This window comes from Sminthopsis crassicaudata, chromosome 4 (assembly GCF_048593235.1).
Source record: "Sminthopsis crassicaudata isolate SCR6 chromosome 4, ASM4859323v1, whole genome shotgun sequence".
Lineage (NCBI taxonomy): Eukaryota > Metazoa > Chordata > Mammalia > Dasyuromorphia > Dasyuridae > Sminthopsis > Sminthopsis crassicaudata.
This window is the reverse complement of record NC_133620.1, coordinates 224,174,276-224,198,301: the sequence shown is the minus strand read 5'-3', so window position 1 is coordinate 224,198,301 and position 24,026 is coordinate 224,174,276. Positions and strand designations below refer to the sequence as shown.

The window sequence follows — 24,026 nt, the reverse complement described above, 5'->3', positions numbered from 1 at the left end:
GCTGCTGCACATATGGCTCCTTTTCCTTTTTTTTACATTTTTTTGGAGTATAGACCCAATAGTAAGACTGCTGGATCAAAGGGTATGCATCATTTTAGAACCCTTTGAGCATAATTCCAAATTTCTCTCCAAAATGGTTGTATCATTTCTCTTATTGTGTTTTTATAAAAAACTATACATCTAGATGTATAAAGATTGAATACTTCACTGACTGTAAATTTCAGTGAATTGTAATTTCAGTGAATTGTAATTTCAGTGACTGTAAAAATTCGTGTATTTGAAAGTCAAACTTCTCAAGGATCATTCAATCTCATTATAAAATAGGATTTCAAAAAAGAAAATACCAAAGAAACAAACTGTTGCAGCAAAGCCTAATATATCTTTAGAAAACAAGCCAAAGACCCTTAAGTTCCAGGAAATGGGAGGAACTTAGTATTGATTGTTGCATAGTGTGGCTTAGACTTCTTGAAGTTGGAAAAGATTTGCATATCTTCATCAGACTATGAAATATCAACCAAAAAAGTTTGTTAGTTGTTTTTACATTTAGTGGGCCAGGAAGTCTTATCCCCTTTGAAAGAATGAGGAACATCTAATTGTTTTGGAATTATAGAAATTCCCAAATGAAAATAAAATAATGCAGTAACACTTTGTACCATACCACAACCTTTTACTATAATTATATATCATATAATATATCATATATCATGCCCAGAGGACATAAAAACTTATGAACTTCGTCCAAAAGATGAAGATAACATGTTTCAAAGGCCTGGTGAATCACCTAACTTTTAAATTTCATTGAAAACTACAGGTTATAATCAAGAATAGATTTGCAAAAATGAATTCTTTGGTTTAAAGTATGTCTAATATATCTTGTAATCAGCGTGCAATTTCATGGTGAATAATTAAAATTCCATCAAAGTCTTGTGAACCCAATGCAAAATTATATAAAACAAGTGATTGCCGCAAAAGAAGGATATAATGAACATTTTTTCAAAATGTTTTGAAGATGCAAAAAGTTAAAAGCTTTATTATTTCACTTTTCCAAGTAATTTGCATACTACTGAAACTGATATGCTTATCATCAGATCACCCAAAGAAAAAAAGAAATGGCTTATATACTAGGTTTTCCTAGGATTAGCATTTAAAGATTGTCAGGCTAGAACTTTGGACCAAATGTAATAATAACTCATATATGTTCAACTTCAGATCTAGCACTCAATATACTATGCCCCCTAGCTGCTCATTTTTCTTGGTACTTAATAAATATAACTGAGAAGGGGAGATGCATTAGGTCTCCACTAATACTGAAATTCAGCCCCAAACATCTTTTTTATTTTCTTTTATTTTTTCAAAAAGAAAGGATTTTTCTTCTCAGACATGCATGACATGTCAGGGCACCTAGAGGATTGGATTTTATTGCATGAAATAAATGACAGGAAAATGGGACAGAGTGTGAAGGAGTAGGACATGATAGGATTTGTAATTAGTTGTGGTGGATCTATGACTGAAGAAAGAAGTGTGTTATGAATTGTATAAATAGATTATCAAGTTTAATTTTTGAGGTAAGGAAAAAATTGATTATCTTCTTTAAAAATTCACTTTTCCTTTGCCCTTTCCTCCCAAAGGAGATGATGACTCAGTGAATAAATAAGAATAGTCCCATTGTTGTACCTACCCATAGTAAGTATTTATTGGATGAATTTATTTGATTTGAGCACTAAATGCCCATCACTGAACAGGAAAACTTCTGATTGGCTAGAATTATAGGTGGACAAATGAATTTTGTGAAGAATAACTATCTAGGCCAATAACAAATTGGCAGAGGGAGGATTTTGGGTAAGAAATTTTGTTTTAGGGTCAAATTTGAATGTGGTCTTCTGGGGCCCTAAATAGGAAAGATTAGTAAACTGGAGTCCATCTCATAATTTACTAGATAAATAATTAGGTTTTCTTTAACCTAGTATATATGCATTTAGTTTGTATTATGAATAAAACTCCTTGGAAATATGCAGAGTATCCGTAGTGTGTCAAAAATGGAAACTCCTGGAAAGATGGTGTGTATTGTTGGTAGCAAGCCTTCAAAGTATGGTAGGAGTAGCAGAGATAGGCCATCAGATTTCTGAACTCAAAAACCAAAGTGGATGATTTGATTTCTCAAACCAGGACATATAGATCACCTTAGTGTAAACTAAAAGGCCTGTGGTTTTTATGATCATGATCACTTAATCTCTCTGGGCCTCAGTTTCCTCATTATCTATAAAATGATGTTCATGTTCAACTAAATGTAAAGTTTCTTGCATCTCTGGCATTGTGTGATTCTGGAAATTTGGCTAGTAGTCCAAATAATGCATTAAAATCTAGAACATTCATTATGATTCTACTTGTCCTCTCCTCCCTCTCTCTTACCCAATTATATTTCTTCATCCCTAAAATAGTTCTAATACTCTTCTACCCTTTCTGATGATTTAGTTTCCTTTTCAGCTTATTATAGACTTTTTTTGGTAGCAGTTCTTTTCCAGGAATTATATTCTTATCCATTGATTGAGAAAATACATGCTGATAGGAAGCTACTTTGTATTCAGTAACACTTTTTAAGTGAGTGTGTATTTTATCAACTACAATTGTATCCATATACATTTGGGGGGGGTGGAAATTTGATTGTTGAGATAAAAATTTCAATTTTTGATTCATCCTCTAAATTTCATTATTTAGACAACCAATGCAACAAGTGCAAAAAATAAAAAAAATAAAAAATTCACTTCCTACAAATACATGTAGTGGAAAAAGGCAAGAAGTTTTTTCATTTTTATTGGACAAGTTTTAGCTACTCCAAACAAATATGTATCCAGAAGTCAGTTAGAAATTTCACAGTTTTTTTTTTTTTAGTATCAGACATCAGTGAAACCTTTTAAAAGATTAAAACCACCAGTGTTTCATATTTTATTGAAATTACAGTTATACAACAGTGCTTTATGTGAACATGTATTTGCAAATTTCTTGAAATAACTGCACAGCTTCCTCTTGAGTATGCAGTACACTGATTGGGAGCCCCTCTGCTATTATTATAGAGTAAAATTTTTCAGAACTATCTTGATTGGAAAAAGATTATTGATCGTAATTTTCTAAGCCTTTGTAGAGTTATCTTAAAAATCTGTAAAGGTAAACTGAATAAAGACATCATTTTATTGATCTTTCATCAATGTGTGTGAAAACTAGTTTTTATATATTGTAGATCTAGTTAGACAAGATATTCTTAATTTGTCATTAATTAAGAAAAGTACTGCATATGTACTTAGGCTCCTTAGGTCATTAGCTTAGTTCTTAATTCTCTTCTTAGATCCTCAGTTTCTTTACAGACTCAGGTCCCTTTATTGTCCCTTTTGGTTTACTTTGGACACTCTCCAAATATCTTCTCAAATGTTCTCCATTAAAACTATGTTGTCCTATAAATGGATCCTGCCATTCTGGAGAGTAATTTGGAACTGTGCTCAAAAAAATTATCAAGCTGTGCATATTCTTTGATCCAGCAGTGTTTCTACTGGGCTTATATTCCAAAGAGATCTTAAAAGAGGGAAAGGGACCTACATGTGCAAAAATGTTTGTGACAGCCCTTTTTGTAGTGACAAGAAACCGGAAACGGAGTGGATGCCCATCAATTGGAGAATGGCTGAATAAATTATGGTATGTGAATGTTATGGGATATTATTGTTCTATAAGAAACGATCAGCAGGCTGATTTTAGAAAGGCCTGGAGAGACTTACATGAACTGATACTGAGTAAAATGAGCAGAACCAGGAGATCATTGTACATGGCAACAATAATATATGATGATGATCAACTCTGATGGATGTGACTTCTTTCCAACAATAAAAGTTTCAGTGATCTTGTGATGAAGAGAGCCATCTACACCTAGAAAGAAGACTACAGGAACTGAATGTGGATCACAACATCATAACATTTCACTCTTTTTATTGTTGTTTGCTTGCATTTTGTTTTCTTATTAATTTTCTTTCTTTTTGATCTGATCTTTCTTGTGCAGCAAGATAATTGTGCAAATATATTTACATATATTGGAACTAAATATATTTTAACATGTATAATATATATTGGATTACTTGCCATCTAGGGGAGGGGGTTGGGGAAGGAGGGGAAAAATTTGGAACACAAGGTTTTACAAGGATTAATGTTGAAAAATTACCTTGCATATGTTTTGAAAATAAAAAGCTTTAACAATAGATAGACTAACAAACAAACAAATAAATAAGCAAACTATGTCGTCAAGTACCAAATAAAATATGTCATATAAAGTCAGATGAGGCCAGAGTATATAATCATCTCACTTCTAGAAACTATGTCTGCCTTTACACAAACCCAAGATGAAACCCTTAGTTCCTATAAAATAATGTCATCTATAATGTAAATTTCAACTATGTTGTTGTTATGTTTTTTATCAGATCTAGCCATTTCTCCTGATTTTATTTTTAATTTCATTTTATTGTATTTTCAGACCCATATTATCTTATAATTGTCTTAAAATCCTCTCCTTCCCTACTCATTGAAACACTGCCCTTTCCTCCCAAAATCCCATTACAAATATTATAATCAAGCAAAACAAATTCTTTCATTGGCCATGTTCAGAAATAAAAAAACAACAAAAAATCTAAGCCTTAATATATACTCCAAATCCATCACCTATTTGGATTATAGGTAGTTTATTTCATCATCATCGCTGGGGTTATTGTTTGTCATTATGTTAATCAAATTTGTTAAGTCTTTAGGAGTTGTTTGTCTTTATTGTATTGCTGTGATTGTATAAATCATTCTCCTGGTTCTGATCACTTCATGCAAGTTCTTGTAAGTTTTCCTGGGTTACTCTGAAGCTATCCCCTTAAGTAATTTCTTATTACACAGTGTTATTCCATCATATTTATATCTCATAATTTATTCAGGTATTTCCCAATTGATGGGTACCCTTTAGCTTCCAATTCTTTGCCATCACAAAAATATTACTATTAATAATTTTGTATAAGAAACAACTACACCCAGAGAGGGAACACTGGGAATTGAATGTAAAATATTAGCACTACTGTCTATCTACCCAGGTTACTTATACCTTCGGAATCCAATACTTAACATGCAACAAGAAAATTGGATTTACACACATATATTATATCTAGGTTATACTGTAACACATGTAAAATGTATGAGATTGCCTGTCATCTAGGGGAGGGAGTAGAGGGAGGGAGGGGAAAATCTGGAAGAATGAATACAAGGGATAATGTTATAAAAAAATTATTCATGCATATATACTGTCAAAAATGTATAACTATAAAATAAAATAATAATAATAATTTTGTATATACGGATCATTTTCCTTTTTTTCTTAAATCTAAGATAGAGCCAGAGTAGCAATATCACTGGGTATGTGCAGTTCAAATTTTGGGCCATAGTTTTCAAATTGCTTTCCAGAATGGTTGGACTAGTTTATAGTTTCACCATCAGCACATTAGTGAACTATTTTCCCACATACTTCCAAGCATCTTAGCTGATCTAATGGATGTGAGATGGTACTTTGAAGTTGTTTTCATTTGCATTTGTCTATCAATAATTTAAAGCATTTTTCAGTTGACTATTGATAGCTTGGATTTCTTGCTTTAAAAATTGTTCATAGTTTGAACATTTGAAAATTTATCAGGGAATGATACATAAATTTGAATCAGTTACATATATATATATATATACTTTAATTAAGACCTTTATTAGAGAAAATATCTGCCAAGATTTTTTTTAATAAAAAAAGATGTTGAAATATGAAAATCTGAATGAACAAAATGAAAAAAAAAATTCCCCACTTTCCAGTTTCTCTTATAATTTAGCAGAATTGATTTTATTTGTATACAAAATTTTTAATTGTATACAACCAAAATTATCTACTTTATCTTTTGTGAAAGTCTGGCTCTGATTTTATTGTGAATTCTTCTCCCATCTGACTGTTACTTTCTTCCATGGTCCTCTAATTTGTTGATGGTGTTATTCTTTGTTTCCGAATTATAAATCATCTACCCATTTGGAACTTTTTTGTTGTAACACATATAACATTGGTTTATATCTAGTTTAGGCTGGACTGCTTTCTAGTTCTCCCAACAGCTTGGTCAAATAGTGAGTTCTCAAACCCAGTAGCTGTCATTTGGGTCTGTCTAATACTGGATCATTAACTCATATGTTCTACATATTGTGCCTAATCTATACCATTTTCCCCTTAATTCTTATTCAGTACCAAATTGTTTTGATGATTATGGTTTTCTAGTATAGGTTGAAATCTAGAACTGCTAGAATTTTCTTTCCCCTTTTTTCCCCTAACTGATTCTCTTGATATTGTTGACATTTTGTTCCTCTAGATAAATGTTAATATTTCTTTTTCTTTCTGTATATAAAATAATCCCTTGGTAATTTGACTGGTATGGCACTGAATAAACAAATTAGTGTTGGTAATGTCACCAATTAAATAAGTCTGCCTTTATTTTATAAGTAGTTATTTTAAGTGGGATTTTTCTGTCTCTTTACTGGGTGATGTTTGTTAATAAATAAAAATGTTCCGTGTTTTGTGTGGGGTTTATTTTATATTCTGCAACTGATTTATTAGTTCTTTTACATAATTTTTAGTTGACTCTGGGTTTTCTAAGTTAACCATTATATAGTCTCCAAAAAATGATCATGTTTTCCTTTTTGTCTGTGCTTTCCCATCCTCTTATTAATTTTTCTTGTCTTATTGCTATAGCTAGGATTTATCTCCAACACTGTAGTGAATTGTAATGGGGATAATGAACATCTTTGCTTTACCTCCCGATCTTGCTGGAAAGGTCTTTAACTTTTCTCCATTACACTACATTACTTGCTTTTGGTTTTAGGTAGGCACTATTCATCATTTTAAGGAAAGGTCCATTTATTCCTATGTATCTTTAAACAGGAATCAGTGTTTCAGTTTGTCAAAAGCTTTTTTTTTTCCTTTTTTTTCCCTTTCTAACTATTGATGTAATTATATGAGTCTGATTGGTTTTGTTCTTAATGTGGTCAGTTTTCCTAATATTGAACTAGTCTTGCATTCCTGTTATAAATCCAGCCAGGTCATAATGTATCATCCTTATGTTTCTTAAATTTCCTGCCAATAATTTTTTTCCCCTGTCTTGATTCTTCTTGTTTTAAACCACATTTGCATTGTAGATGGAATTTGGAAGGTTCCTATTTCTTCTCCCCTCCCTTCCCCCAATTAATTTTTTTTGTTTTGTTTTGTATTGTTTTGTTTTTGTTTATTTTAACTGTTTCCTACATTTGCTTGTTTAATTCTTGTCTCCTTACCCTCTTTTTAGGAGTTCATTTATGATTCCTTCAATTTCTTTTTTCTAAAATGGGATTATTTCAGGACTCTTTTTGGTTCTATTCATTTAGTCAATTTATTGTAAATAATCATCCATTTCATTTAGTTTGTCAGTTTTGGTGGCATATTTTGGAGGAAATATCTCCTACTTTTTTATATTCTTTATTGTGAATTTATCCTTTATCATTTTTATGCTAGTAATTTGATTTTCTTTTTAAAAATCAAAAGTTAGTTATTGTCTTATTTATTATTTTTCAGAAACAAGCTACTGGTTTATTTATTTGTTTATTTATTTATTTATTTATTTATTTTTAAGCTGGGGTTAAGTGACTTGCCCAGGGTCACACAGCTAGGAAGTGTTAAGTGTCTGAGGCCAGATTTGAACTCTGGTCCTCCTGAATTCAAGGCTGGTGCTCTATCCACTGCGCCACCTAGCTGCCCTTGGTTTATTTATTTGATGCATTTCTCTCTTTTTCCCCTTGCTTTCAATTTTGTTAATCATTTCATTGTTTACTTGGGCATTTCAAATTTGTTGATTTTTTTTCTTTTTTCTTTTTTAGGTTGTTTTTTTAGCTGTATGCCTAATTTGTTAATCTATTCCTTCTCTCTTTTACTGATAGAGATACTGTATAAGTTTCACCCTAAGTACTTCTATAGCTGCATTCCAGATATTTTGCTGTATTGGTCTCATTTTCTTTAATGAAATTGTTAATTGCTTCTATAATTTATTCTTTGATCTATTCATTCTCTTGGATTAAGCTAGTTTCCAATTAATTTGAAATCCTTGCTTCAAAGGCCCTTTTCAATATATTTTATTACATTATGTTTGATAAAAGATTCATAATATAGGAAGGCTTTAATTAGTGGATATTTTTATGAAGAAACAATGTGCACTGAGCAGTAGGTTTATTCCATTCTTTTCCCATTCATTATTCTTCAAAGATTTATCATATCTAATTTTTCCAAACTTTTTTTTAGGTGTACTTCATTTCTTTTTCATATTGTTATTGTTCTTTCTCAGATTGTTAGTTGCTATTATCTTTATGTCAGAGATAAATCGAAGCCTTTCTTCCCCTCCTCCCACAATTAAAGTTTTGCTATTTTTTCTTGAAACTCATTTAACTTTTCCTTTAAGAATTTAGTTGCTAAGCCATTTTGATGCCTATATATTTGATATTGACATTAGTTGTTCTCTGTGGTACCTTTAAACAAAGTGTAAATTGTTCTTTTTATTTCTAAAATTAGGTCTATTTTTGATGTTGCTTTGTCTGAGATTATTATTGCTTTTTTTTTCTTTAACTTCAGCTGAAGTATAATAGATTCTGCACTAGCTCCTCATTTTAACTTTTTATAGTTTTCTTTCATGTGTTTTTGTAAATGTATTGTTAGATTTCTAATGCTATCCAATGCTAATAATATCCATTTTATGGGTGAATTCTTCCCATTCACATAGAGAGTTATGATCAATATGTATTTCCCTACATCCTGTTCTTATGCTTTTTCTTTTTTTTCCATCTACTCCTACTCCTCCATTAGGTTCCACACACATTTCTGTTTACTCCTTGCCTCTCACTCTTCTTCCCCATATCTTTACCTCCTGTTTCCCTGTTGGGTGAAATATATTTCTGTACCCAGATATATTGACATGTATATGTATTATTTTTTCCTTCAACTAGTTAGATGACAATGATAACAATAAAGTCCACAGCCCTATTCCCTTTCCTTATTATATAAACTTCTGCTTATGCACCCCATTTGAGTGAAATAGTTTTCCCATTCTTCCCCTCTTCCATCCAGTCTCCCCTGACCTCTTCTACTTTGTTTTATTCTCTTCACATTGTCAGAACATCACATTCATTCCAAGGTCTTCTTTCTAATTATTGTTCCTCCCTTATCCCTGATTATAATAGAATTCTTAGGGCATACAGGTGGTATCTCCCCATATAAGAATATAAGCAATTTAGCTTTTATTTAGTGCCTTGTGGTTGCATTCTCATGTTTATTTTTATGTCATATCTCTTAATTTCCTGGGTTAATAGTTCAAATTTTCTGTTCAATTCTATTTTTGTTTGTTTTCATTAGGAATGCATAGAATTTCTATGTTTTGTTCAAGTTCCCCTTTTTACTCTCTGGGATTATGCTCAGTTTTACTCAAGTTTTTCTTGGTAGTAAGCCCAGTAAAGTATTGCATTCCAATTTTTTTGATTCTTTATAGTGGAAGTTCCTAACTCTTCTGTGATTCTGATTGACTTGAATTTTTTCTTTCTGTTTTGAAATGTTTTTCCTTGGATCTGGGAAATCTAGATTGTAACTTCAGTATTTCTGGGAAGTATTTGTTTTCCAAGTCATCTATTTTTCACTATGACATGTCTTATATTACTATTATTTTGATCTTTAATTCTGTTCTGATATTTTTTCATTTTGTTTTGAGTCATTAGCTTCTCTTTGGTTGTTTCTAATGTTCATGGTGTTCAGTAATTTTATTTTATTAGGTAAGATTTTGTACCATTTCCAAGCCACTAATCCTCTTTTAATGTTTATTTCATAGCTTCATTTGCTTAATCATTTTCCCCCCACTCATTTTGTTTTAAAAGTCATTTTCAAATAATTTAAAAAACCCTCTTGTTTTATCTCTTCTAGGATTTATATTTGCACTTGTGCCCAAGCTACAATTTTCTTTGAGGCTTTGCTTTTAGATATTTTGAAGTTTTTTTTTTTTTTCTTTTGGATTTCCTTATCAAGATTTGGTGTGGTACATTTGCTATATCTTTTTCAAGGAGATAAAGGTAGGAAGTATGGAGCTGGGATAGCTAGCTATATTTTTCTTTGTTACTTTGCTGTATTGATTCCATCTCTTTCTCCTGATTTTGTTTTTGTGTGTGCTGTGTCTCTTTTTCACAGAGTAGAGAATGTAATAATTTAGCTACCATCTCCATTGTAGATTGATGGTCTTAAAATGCCAATTGATCTGTTTTGCATTCATTTCTTCTCTACCTACTTATGGTTTCAAGATGATTTGGGTTAGCTGAATCTCTTGCTAATAATTCTATACATTTCTCATCCCCCAACTTCTTTTCAGTTTATGAGGCAATAGTGCCATTCAATTATTCAAGTACCCTTTTTAGACTTTATTTCCTATTATGCCGCATTCATACACTGTATTTTCAAGTCAAATGGTATTCCTGGTTTTTCTCTGATCTTGATTTTCTACCATAGTTGATGGCATGCTTCAAAAAAGCTTTTTTCCATTCATTTATTCTATGCTTAGACTGATTCTGAAAAGTCAGGCCTTCTGTTGTCTAGACCATTTCTAGTATTGTAAGACCTGCTAGAAGACTTGGCATGCATTTCACTAGCATAGTCTTCAAGAATCTGTGAAAATGAGGCATCAGTAACTTTTTGTGTGATATGTTAATCAAAAAAACTAGTGCAATTTAAACCTTTATTTAAAAATATATTTAATATATTTAAAAAATCATATTCAGAAGGAAGGTTATCTATACTTTCCCCCAGATTATACTACATTTAGAGTATAGTTTGGGGTACTTCACTCTAGGAAGGTCATTGACAAGCTAAAATATATATTTTTTTTAATCTGGAGAAGAATTGAGATTCATGCCATTTTGCTTAAGTTCGTGAATTTAAAGCTGCATTAAACCCTTGAAGTCACCTACTATATAATATAATTAGTATATATTATATATAATATAGAATTGTTACATATAATTCTTTATTATATATCATATATAATATAATTCTTTCAGTTTACAGATAAGGAAACTAAGGCCCAAAGAGATTAAATATGTCTATCATGTCAGAGTTAAGCAAAAGAGCTGGTATTTGAAGTTGTTTTTCTTAAAATCCAGTCTTGTTTCCACAACACTTTTTTTTAACTTCAGATTTTGGTGTTAGTGGTATTTGGTGAAAGACAGAAGAATATTTCACCTTCTTAGAAAAGGTGATCGGAGTAAAAGCTGCCAGATCTTCCAGTGAAGGTTTAATGAATGCTTATGTCAGATTCCACAAAGGATTCCACAGATACTTGCAATTAAATGAACTCTAAGGTCCATTATAAAATTGATGCTCTTTATATTTTCTGCAATATTTTTCAGCAAAGAAAGTACATATTGACGTTAATTCATGAGGAAAACCACCCCATCTTTTGGGGGGGAAAAGGGATGTTGGGGAGGGGTTGTAAGAAGACCAGAAAGATAGTCAGAAGGGGCCCAGGTTATGGAGGGATATTTATCAAGATCAGACTTGCACTTTAAGATTTGTTTGACTAGATGTTATCTAACAAAGCAAACAGACCTCCTAGCAAAGGTGGGGCTGACTTGATTCTCTGAAAGCTTGTATTATAAGTCCTCTGATATACACAAGTAACACAACCTTAAACAAGAGAAAGCAACAAAACCCAAAAGAATTACCCGAATTTCTAATAGGGCCCAGACATTTCCTAAAAAAATGTTCAGTCTCGCCCTAACACAAAGCTCAGAATTGGGAAGTAACACTGGAAGAATGAACAGACAATTCCATCATAATTTTTATATAGTGAAAGTTATATCCAATACACAAATTTAGAAGAAGATAATAGCTCCAAAACATCCTATATCAAAGTCTCAAAGAAAAATTACAGTTTGTACACAATACTCAACTGCAACTCCTAGAAATGATGAAACAAAGTTTTCTTGTTATTTTGTATTTTAACTTTTTATTGAATCCATGAAAAAAAAACAAGAAATATTAAAACAAAGCCAGAAGTTGGGAGGAAAGGGGAGAGTAGAAGTAATTATCTTTTTATTATGTTTTTTCCTCTGAGGCAGTTTAGGGTTAAGTGACTTGCTGGGAGTCAGTCACACAGGTAGGAAGTATTAAGTGTCTGGAGTCAAATTTGAACTCAAGTCCTCCTGACCTAGGACTGGTGCTCTATCTACTGTCCCATCTAGCTGATCCAAGAAGTAATTATCACCAAAAAAACCAAAAACTCATCTGGGGAATAAAATATAAGAGAGAATTTAGGAATCATTAAATAACTTGGTAATACAATGACCAAGGTCAAGGTACTTTGGAGTTTATCTAAATCCAGTTCAAATCCTGCCTTAGACTCCTGTCAGTGCAATCTTATACAGGTCATTTAAGCTGGTTGTCTCAGTTTTGTCATCTGTAAAATGGAGATAATAGTGATTCCTACTTCCCAGGGTGGTTGTAAAGAATCAGAAAGGATAATATTTATAATATTTGTAAAATGCTTAGCGCAGTGACTGGCACATAATAACCACTCACTATAAATTATCATGACTGTTCTTGTAAATTGTGACTACGACCACTTCCCTAAAAAAAGACTGCTTTGACATAATTTTCACAGAAATCATAAAATTGACCATTTCTTGTAGAACCAAAGAACACAGTAGAAATAGAATCCATAAGTCACCTTCTGAAACTCCAAAATGAAAACTTCCAGGAATGTTATAACCAAATTCCAAACCTTCAGATCAAAGAAAAACATATTGTAAGCCAGAAAGAATTCAAGTGCTGAGGATCACACAAAATTTAGGAGTGTGTGGAATTTAGTTAGCAAAACAAGATTATAATCCTATAGGACAAAAGTATACTTAAAATGAAATAAAGAACTTTTAAGGATTCCTTCTGTATAGGAAAAACTAAAGCTAATTTAAAAAAAAAAGAAAAACTTTTAAACACTGGAGTCCAGAGAAACAAAAAAAGTAAGATTGAGAATCAGGCCTTTACATTCTAATGGAGGAAGATTTTTATAAACTGGTGATGAAACAAAGTCAGGGGAACAATTATACAAGCACTTTCAAAGTTCTTAAGATCTCTGATCAGAGCAATGATCAACTATGATTCGAGAAACAGTTAATGGACTTGGGATACAGATTGAGACATTTTTGGACTTGGTTAGTGTGGGAGTTTGATTTTGCATTTTTATTACAAGGATTTTGCTTTTCTTTTTCGTTGAGAGGCTGGGGTAGAGGTGGAAGGGAAAGAAAATGCATTTTATTAATTGGAGGTGAATTTTTTTTCTTTTTTTATTAAAGGCAGTGCTTCCTGAGAAGAATTAAACAGTACATTAGAAAGATAATCAATTAGTAGAGACCACTTGAGATATTCTATAGTGTGGTCTAAGACAGAAGTCTATACTGCACTAGATTAAAATGTAATTGGGAAGTATTTAGCAATAACAAAATAAAGTGGAATAATACAGGTAGTATTAATAAATGGTTTTCTAAGTCTATGGCTTGGAGGCATTCTTTTTTTGTTTTAGTGGCTTTGTTTTCTAGTTGAGTTTGATAATCACTAGCCTAAAGTATGACTTTACTGGTGGATTATGAAAGACTGTTGAATTATTAAGGAAATTGAAGAAAGTATGTTTAGAATATTGGAGGGTTCAAAAACATGAATATTGAAGATCCTAGAGAAAATATCATATAGACAGCCTTCAAAGGAGGAATGATTATTTTAGTTCATTGAGATGGAGGATTGATCTGGAATTAGCAATGGAAAATTTGGTGTCCTCAGGAGAAATATGGACTTATTGAAACAAAAGTTTCAATTTTTTAAATGAATGACTTGTTTAGAAGAATGAATAACAGAGCGGAATGATGCTAAAAATGAGGATAATATTTATGTAGGATTTTAAGATTGGTAGAGTGCTTTAATATCTCATTTGATCCTAACAAAAACTGTTTGAAGCTAATGCTATTACTATTCTCATTTTACAGTAAAACTGGCCCAAAAATGTTTTGTCAGTTGTCCAAGATCATACATTTAGTAAAGTGAGTCATGATTTTAGCTCAAATCTTTCTAATTCTGAGAGCGCTTCTGTTCACTCTCACTGAACAAATAGATTACATCTAAGATGATGACACTAGATGCCTTTAATGAAACTAGTACAATATTGGAGATGGGAGGGAGATGAGATTGAATTGAATTGCAGGTAATGGGGAAGAGTAGTAGCTCAATAAGTAGAACTTTAAATTGCAAGGAAATTTGAGGAATTAACTGATAACAGGTTTTGAAGTGGAATTTGGAGAATCTGGAAAAATTCTACAGACGTACATAATACTATTTTGGATTGTTTTTGCTACTATTTATAAAGCATTTCAATGAATCTGTGATCTTATTAATATATACAAGTACTCTCTCCAGGTGATGGATCCAGATTACAACTCATTGGATCTTCTTATCATATACAGCTCTTTCTCATATCATCCTTGTAAATCTTCTAACGGAAACCTAACCAAAATCCCAAGAAGTTTCTGCTAAGACTCTTAACTGTATTGAGAACATTAAAATAAAGCTTGTCTATCATACCTCGTGAATGGCTGTGATTCATTACAATTTCAAAAGACTGGGAACTGGGACTTTGAACTTTTCTGTAAGGGAAAGAAAGAAATATAGGAATTTGGCTTTTGTGTTGTTACTAATGTTCTAGTTTGAATGGCCAAATAAAGTGCTGAAGGTTTATATCAAACTGTTAAAAAATGTTGTTTGGATAAGTGCTCATGAATTTTCTTAGGTTTCAAAAAAGAACTAATAAATTTAGTCCAAAATTGAATAATCTGTTCGAATTTTAAGCTTAAAAACTTGAAGCAATCTCTCTATATTGGGACTTGGTCTGTTTGGGTTTTTAATCTATAAAGTCTTCATAGAATGTCTACTTTCAGTTCCTGGAATAATGAACATCTACATAAGGATATAACAGCATAGTAGCATGTAAGTACTTATTAGACTCTCTTGTTTAAGTCTATAGTAAGTAGTCTAGTAAGTAGATAGTAAGTCTAGTAGGCTCAGGAATCAAGGACTCTCTTTAATAACACACACAAAAAAAGTTAGTGAATGCATTTATTCCAATGTTGGTGTTATGTGGTCTGTAGCATTTTAAATTTACTGTATGTAGAGAGAATTGTGATAAAGAAGATCAGTAACAAGATAGTTGTGTGTGGTATATGACCAAATATGAAAATAGGTACATGATAGGAAAGGAATGCATTTTGTAAATATTAACTAAAAGCCAAGAGGGTTTAATTATAAGTAAAACTCAGATCACTTCATGGGTGCCTACTTTAAGGAAAACAAGGCTGTTTCCAAAAATGACAAATATTGATGTAGTTTGGAGTAGAAAAGAAGAATTTAACAAAGATGGAATTTATTTTCATGAACTTATTTTTATATATTAGTGTCAACGGGCAATAACAATGTCATAAGACTTATGAGAAAACCAAGTTTATTACTAGAGAAATGGGTTCCTGTTTTCACAGTTGTTTACAATTTTATAATAGGACAAGGGGAAGAGGGGATATCAGAGAGAAGTATGACATGGGAAGGGAGGCTGTGCAATAAACTTGAGAAAGACTAGACCAATGTGGGGGAGGGGTTCAAAGAGGGAGGAGCAAGGTGATAGCAGTTCCTAAGGGAAAATAATACTATGAAAACAGGTGGGTCTGTTTATCTGCAAAGGACCGAAAGCTGCCCAAGCATTATCCTAGCTTGTCTTAAACTGGTTGGCACCGTCTTGCCTCTCAAGGACACATAGGGAATCCAGTTTGGGTTACAACTACAAATTATGTCAGCTAGTAGGTCGATTCATTCTTGACACATTCAGGGCCCTCTGCATGGTCTTCGCCCAGTGTTTCCAAAAAATAATGATAACTTAACAAGTTCAGGAGACCCCCTTAATAGCCCATAACAGTAATCTGAAAAAAACTTTGTGATTTAGTAAAACACAGAAACCCCAAAGGTAAGCCTAAAAATTGCTTTCTCAGATGGCATCAAAAAGTGGGAGATAGGAAAGTGTTTCATCCCCAAAAAAAGACATTTCAAATAAAATACTGAAGGGACATTTGAAGGTCATTTCAAGGACACCTTGTTCAAAGAATAATTTCCTGTCTCAAAAGAAATAGCGATAGCAAGATTTTTTCATTGGCATAGATTTTTTTCTCCAAGGAATATATATTATCCACCATGGCCAGCCTCTCTATAGTGATTTAAATGCAAATTCAACAGTCATTTATTAATTATATGCTTTGTGTTAGGAACTGAAAGTAGATGCCCTAAACTTACTGGGGTAGGGAGCAGGTAATATGTAATATTTCTCCATCTTTTTAAGTTTCTGAATTTTTGTTATGTTAGTTGGGGAATTTTTTCTGAGGAAAAAATGTGGTTAGAATGTTTGCTTTGGTGAGTAAAAACAAAGATTTAAACAAATAAAAAAAAAAAAAGCTTATGACAAATTTAATTGAGCTTTTTTTCCCTATTCATTGTTCTCTAAAGTTCTTGTTTTTGTAATAATGATAGTAAAAGACAAGTATATTTTTGAGTCTTTGAAGAAAGTGTGGTGCAAATTTGTTGTAACTTGATCAACAAAGTACTATTATTATTTTAGTTTAGTTGATTAGCACAAAGTGTTGATGAGGTCCAGATTATGGTTCATTTTCTACATAGATCAGCTATCTCTGCGGTGCCAAAACTTTGATTTCTAATGTAGCAATCAGCCTTCCAAGTGTGTGCTGTTGGTCCCAAAAGACTCCAGGTAAGAGCATATCTAAATCACCAGAGGAAGTTTCATATGTGAAAATCTAACCTAAAATCAGGAATGAAAATGCATCAAGGTACTTAAAGATAAATGTCTAAATAAATGAAATCTCAGGTAGTGATATAAGGTAAATGTCTACAAAAAATTCAGGTTGCTTGTTTGTTCAGTTAGATTGATATTCTTAGCTTAAAGTCTCAATCTTAGAGTACATAGGAGAATTGACAATAATCTGTGTTCTTTCTAGACACAACTGCTGTTTCTGTTTTCTTTTGTCCTCATATCTATCAGTCATTATTAATTAAATTTGCATGTCCTATAGAAAAAGCATGGCTTTGATTTGGTGCTACTTTATTGTTTTTAAGTTTACTGAATATTATGTTAAAATAATCTAGAGTGTGTCCTGGATTCCATTTTATATGTAAGAGAGTGTCATTTTAATGCAAAAGCCATTATTAGTATGTCTGATTTGCTGGTATCACATGAAATAGTTTGAATGCAAAAAATGCATTGTTTTAATGAAATTTTATCGGTGGGGCTGGTGATTTTTATCAGGAAATACTAGTAAGATTCCAAATACATATATTTGGGTTGAAGAAATACATAACAATGTCCAAAAATTTAAATAGCTTTCTATTGTATTTTAATTTTAGTAGTCAGTAAACATAGCAGTAAGTTCCTCAGAAACATTATTATTGTTTTGTTTACTTATTAATAAAACTATAGTTTTGAAGGCTTCCCTTTTAGCTTGAGTAAATTTGCAGATGACACAGTTTTATGACCTAAGACATTTTTTTGAGGGGAAAAGGCTGAAAAAGACAGAAAATTTGCTTATTAATTTTGAATGATTAATCAACAGTACTAACTTATAAAAGTCTGCTTAGCCATCTTGATTTGCTTGTATTTTTGTCATTTTGATATTTGGTTTTCCTATTCTTGTTAGTACATTATTATCCTTAATAACCTGTTGAAATTATTGTAGGATTCCTTTAACATGTTTGAGTATAATCTCCAAGTAAGTTATTTTTGTACAGGAAACATTACAGTGTTCTGTACCAGATAATCCCTGGTAAAATTTTCAGATTGGGCAATTACTGGGCTTACTACTTTTACTTATTTTAATGTTCCCTGTTTTAAACTTTTTTCTACAAAGATACATGTCATAAAACTAGCTTTATTGTCTTAATAAGAAAAATTAGAATGCAAGAGAAGAATCATTTCACCACTAGAATTGTTTTGACATTTTAACTTTTGCTGAATTGATGAGAACAGATTTCCTTCAAAACAATAGTAGATTGATCTCAGTTAACTTTTTTCCCCACGTACTCTATCCTTAGACCTCCAGGGGCAATAAAAGTCTATGAAGGAGTAAAGCAAATCTGCCTACTTAACTTTTTAAACAATTCTACATACTATTTTGGGAGACAAAAATAGTCTATATTGCTTTACTTTGTTAGATGCTCAAATATAACACTGCTAAGTTTTGCTTTAGTCGAAGAGGAGAGGAACCTGGAACCAGAGGCTAGTGAAGAGAGTCATCTGAAAGCCCATTCATTATTTGAAGGTATTGTACTTAATACAGATCCTATATTTACTTTAACATTTTGGGGGGGCAAAGATCTCTGATTTTGATTTTCTTTTAATGGGAATAGCATTTGATATCACTATGTTATATGTCAACACTTGCTTTGGCAGGATTATAGAAATGATGGAGACATTTTGAACTAAAGGCTAATGTTATTGAACTGGCTGAAATTAGTGAATGAATAGAATATATCTATTGATACTTAGCAGAGTAGTTCATTTTAAAGTAACAATTGTCCTCATGATGCTTTTAGTCTTATCAAAATGATTAAATTTTGATAATAAGTTTTGCCTGTTTACTTACCTTTTCCCAAAGCCAATCTTTGTACATGTATTAGATATTAGATATTTAATCCTTGCTTGGTTAGGAAACTTGCATGTTCCTAATGGAAGTATCAGAATAGACATAATATATTTATTTGTTAATCATAGATAAAAGATTACCAGTAATACACTTCATGATATTTCTGAACTTGAGTCAAGGTCCAAAAAACACCCATCAGTAAATTCATTAGGGTTTGTTGTGGAAAATAAAGATATGTATAGCTTTTAGACTTGTACCTTACTGAGAACCTTCATGGGGGGTGAGGGTGGGGATTGCTCCTCTTAGAAATTCAAGTGTAAGATCTCTTACTGAGATGTCTAATAAACTAAAGACATTTCCACAAGAGACAGCTGATAGTGAAAAGGCTTTGAGCTGGGATTCCTGGTACTTGGGTTTAAATCCTAGTTTGTTAGTCTTGTGACCTTGAGCAAGTCATTTAACCTTTGTAGTCTCGATTGCAAGATGAAGTTGAACTAGGTAATAAATCTTCCATTTCTCATTGTTCAGTCATTTTAGTTGTGTCCAGCTCTTAGTGACCTAATTTGGGATTTTCTTAGCAAAGACACTGGAGTGCTTTGTCATCTCCTTTTCCAGTTCATTTTTTAGATGGGGAAATTAAGGCAAATGAGGATTAAGTGACTTGCCCAGGGTCACACAGCTAGTGTCAGGCCAGATTGGAACTGAAGAAGAAAATTCCTCCTGAATCCAGGTCTGGCACTGGATCTACTGCTCCTTCTAGCTGCCCTCTTGTAGTTTGATAATAATAAATATCTAAGAAATAAGATTATAATTGACAAAATGACAACTAGATGAATTTGCTAAGAGAAATGGCCCTCAGCTTATAGAATGTGTTCCAAAAGTTTGTGTTATTCTGTCAGTAGAAAAAATATCTGAAATTATTGGTAGGAGACCTGGCCAGACCTCAAAAATCTTACCTCTAATCTGTAATATACCAGAACTAATTCAAGTTGTTAATCCCGTAGAACAGCCATGGAATATAAGAATAGGAAGTTTTTTCTCTATCTCATTCCTGGTTGAAGGATCAACTCTATTTAGAAAAAGTTACTATTGTGTAATATTTCTTTTTAGCATTTTCCTACTTCCCTTTCTGGTCTACTATTGCCACTAGTAAGTACAGCAGGACTATTAGTTGCGTCATGCTTCCTCCCTTCCCACTGCAGCATTTTACTTAGACCTCCTTTGTTCTATAAGTAGCTGTCTTAGCTTAATTGTCATATTTGATCTACATTTACAGCACTATATGTATATATTTACAGCACTATATATATATGATTAAGATTTTTATAAACTGTCCCTGTGACTCAATTTGAGATTTTATCTCTCTAGGCTATATATATATTCTCCCCCTCCCTCCCTATGGCCCCAATTCTGGTGAGGTTTTTTAATTTTCAGGAGGGAAACAGTCTGAACTGTTTTATTTTTAACAAATGAGTGACAGGCCCTTAGCCAGGAGGTTATTACTTGGTTTTGGTTTTTTAAGATACTTATCAATCTAAATGAATCATAACTGGTAGAATTTCTAATAATATAACAAAATTACTTATTTTTTCATTTCATTTTGGGGGAAATTATTTTTTGGGTATGAGGCCAATAGGCCTGCCCTACTGTCCTGTGAACTATAAGTACTTTTCACAGCTTGGTTTCTTCCTTTTCTAAACTCAGAGATTCTCCAGGTTTTTAAATCGTAACTCCCACAGCATAAACTCTGGCAGTGAAGGGGGTGGAGCAAAGAAAAACAAGGCATTCATAATGAATGGATTGAGTGTGAGTGGGTGGGCTACTTTTATTTCCTATATAGAGAGATTTTAACCTTAGTAATCTAACTTAAGCTTCTCCTGTTGTAATAGGAATAGATTATTACAGTGAATATCTTTAATCCACTCAGTAAAACGTATAATTGACCAAATTATTAAAACAAACAAACATGCCTCATTAAACATTTAACAGCAGATATTGCTAATTCCATCTGACTTCTTAACCTTTAACCTTAGGGTCTATTAACTGTGGCCCCTGATCAAGCAAGGGTTTTTTTGTTGTTTTCCAGTAGTTTACCAGTGTTTTCAATCTAGTAAATTATGGCAGCTGTGCTGTCTGTTAACCAAAGAACTCACCAGGCCACATGTAGTTCCAGATCTAGTAACCTTGCTACTCAGTCCCTTGAAATAGCATAATAGCATATAATAATGTTTTTATGTTGTAGCAAGTCATCTGGGAGTCTTAAAGAATAAAATTCATGTGAATGTGTTGGGATTTTATTTTTGGTGAGCACTTCCTGAGTTTTATCTTAGAATTCACATTTTTAAATCTTCCCTTTTCTCTTTTCCCCCCAAATTCTTAATATTGAAATAAATTGCCTGCCGTTTCTCATTCATGACCTCATTTTCTATTGTTTGTGGAATGCTTCACAACTATTTCCCAGAGATGAAGAACCCCTAGAAGAAATATTTATTACTCCATCTTCTAATAATTATAATGTTTATTTTAAATTTATATAGTATAAGTACACATAATTTGTATCCTAGTAATTTGGTTTTCTTTTTTATGTCTTTGCAGGATTCGTTGTGATCCACAACCCAAAGGAGAGACTTCATCCATTAAGTTCCTAGTCATAGCATTAATAAATAATAGTGTACACTCCAGAATCAACTTTCTGCAGCACCATCAGAAAAGACTATTACCACCTTATCATTAAGGAGGAACAACTTTTAGAGAGCAATATAATTTTGATAGTAAAATGATAATTACTAGAAAAGATATAGTTGTTTTGTAGTATTATGAAAAGAAGGAGGTTAATTAGAATTGTTAAGAATTCAATTTAAAATCATTTTTTCTGTTTGCTTGCTCTAAAATTTTGCAGAATTAATTACAATGGTCAGAATATTTTTAAGTTCTAAGGCCTCTCCAGGATAATAGCACTTCAGATCAAGTTTGTGCAGCATACCAGTTGAGTTACCTTCAGTGAGAGAATTATATTATTTGTTACATTCTACTACTTAATTGAGAAACAACTGCTTTTGTGAAGTTGGGGAAATGTCAACTATTCCATAAAAAGATAATTTTTTTTTTACACATGCCTCATTTATTTTGTCTTTCAATAAAGTATTAATTTACAAATAACTAAATTTTGTGTTCAAGTTTATCTTTAAATGTTTTTTGTAATGTATGTATTGACATATTTGGGAAGCTCTTAGAGGTGGTAGAGATCTTGGAAATCATAGCCTCACCTTTCCTTTTTTAAATAGAATGGGGTTCAGGTTTGTGGAATATAAATATAATGTCTCCTTTTCTTTGCCTCAAGAAAGGTATTGAGTCTGTCACTGGACATGTTCATTTAAAGGTTCTGCAGGCTTGTCTTATGTACTTTGTGATTCACATATTAAATAAGCAGATGGCCTTGACCTCAAGGATGCCTTCTTACTGAGATTATGGTGTTTTGGATACCTCACAGTTCTCCCATGGTGCTTGACTACAGTTTACTCATTACCATTGCCATTCTTCATACTTTAAAAACTCCATACATAAGTCCATGGTTCTTCCTGGTATCAACTTCATTCAGAAATTGTAAACAAAAATGGAAAAGGAAAAAAAAACTGCCAAAGACTAGGCGTTCAAAACATGCATTTCCATTTAAATATTATTGCATCTTCAATTAGAATTTAAAACTGTTGTCCTAATATTATTTAAGGATGAAGAGTTATTTTAAGGTCTTACATGGAGAAAAGAATTTTATTAAAAGAAACATTTCCTTTGTAAAACACTTTAAAAGCATGGTATTTTTTAAAGAAAGGGATTAGAGATGTGGCCTCTATATTGTGCTAAATTGATTTTGTGTTATAGGACTGATCCTATTTATTTATTTGTATTTTCTTGTCTTTGCTTTGTTGGGTAAAGTGAAGTTCCAGAACTAATTGAGGTCATGAATTTATAGGTAGATCACTAACATTAAGTTATTATACCATTAGAAGGCTTTCTGGTTGGCTGAAAGGAAAATAAGATTTGGCATCAAGTCAATAAGCATTTATTTAGTCCCTAATATGTGCCAAGCATTGGAGGTACAAAAACAAAAATGAAATAATTCCTATCCTCTTGGATCTAGTTTTGTTGTTGAAGGGGTAAGGGATCATGTACACATATGTTAATATATGTAAAATAAGTAAAAAGGGAAATTTTAAATTTGAAATGGGTATCTTCTGGGATAATCTTATTATCTGAAGCTTCAAAGTAGAAGACCCAGTGGGATTACTATAGCTGGAATATTGGGTGCAAAGGCTTAGAACTAAATAGCTTTCTCTATTCTCCCTATTCCAGTCTTATTTCATGTCTTCCTTATCATAGTGTTCTAGCTTAACTAGATTACAAACCTTTTCCTCAACTGATATGCAGTCTCCTGTCAAGTATTTGCATGAGGTCTCTTCCATACTTTTTCTCCCTTTCTCCCCCCCAGTGCTTTGAATGAATTCTATCTTTTCCATTTCCCAGAATCCTTGTGTTATTTTCAAGGGTTCACTCTAGTACTATGAGAAATCTGCCTGTTGTTAATTTTCTCTTCTTGCTTTTACCTTGTATTATACTTCTCTGTGTATATGTTCTGTCTTGTTAATAAAAATATAAGTCCCCTAAAGATAGGGATTCTTATTTTCTGTCATTGTAGACACATTACCTTAAAACACAGTATGTTTGGGGTTTTTTTGTTTTGTTTTGTTTCGTTTTTTTCTGAGGCTGGGGTTAAGTGTCTGAGACCAGATTTGAACTCAGGTCCTCCTGAATTCAAGGCTGGTGCCCTATCCACTGTGCCACCTAGCTGCCCTTCACACAGTATGTTTTAATAACTATTTTCAGTGTTAGTGGGAAGGCTTTCCATAATTTTACTAATGTCTTGTGAACTATTTCTATAGTCTCTCCTCAATAGAAGTATCTCCTGCAGCCATAGCATCAAGTCATAGAGTTGCATGTACTTTGTGTGATAACGTTTACTTGGAAATTTCTCTGCCAAGTATAATTTAGGGAATACCTTATGAATCTGTAACCGTAGAATAAAAAGCAACTCTATTGGCCATTAGAACAGAGGGGTCATGTGGTAAGATTGGAAGAACATTTGGACTTGTTCTGATCTTGCTTATACAACACTGTTTAACTATGTGACCTCAGACAAGTCATGTAGCCAATTA

The 24,026-nt window shown here is 32.3% G+C and overlaps 1 protein-coding gene and 1 long non-coding RNA gene across 3 annotated transcripts in view; both read left to right on the top strand.

Moving 5' to 3' along the window:
* The window catches only part of ZNF292 (zinc finger protein 292), an 85,535-nt gene that overhangs the window by 13,735 nt on the left and 47,774 nt on the right, over positions 1-24,026 (top strand). The window lies entirely within an intron of this gene.
* Positions 18,373-21,980, top strand: LOC141566175 (uncharacterized). Its single transcript, XR_012489245.1, has 2 exons — positions 18,373-18,492; positions 21,412-21,980. It is a non-coding gene; the product is annotated as an uncharacterized LOC141566175 (long non-coding RNA).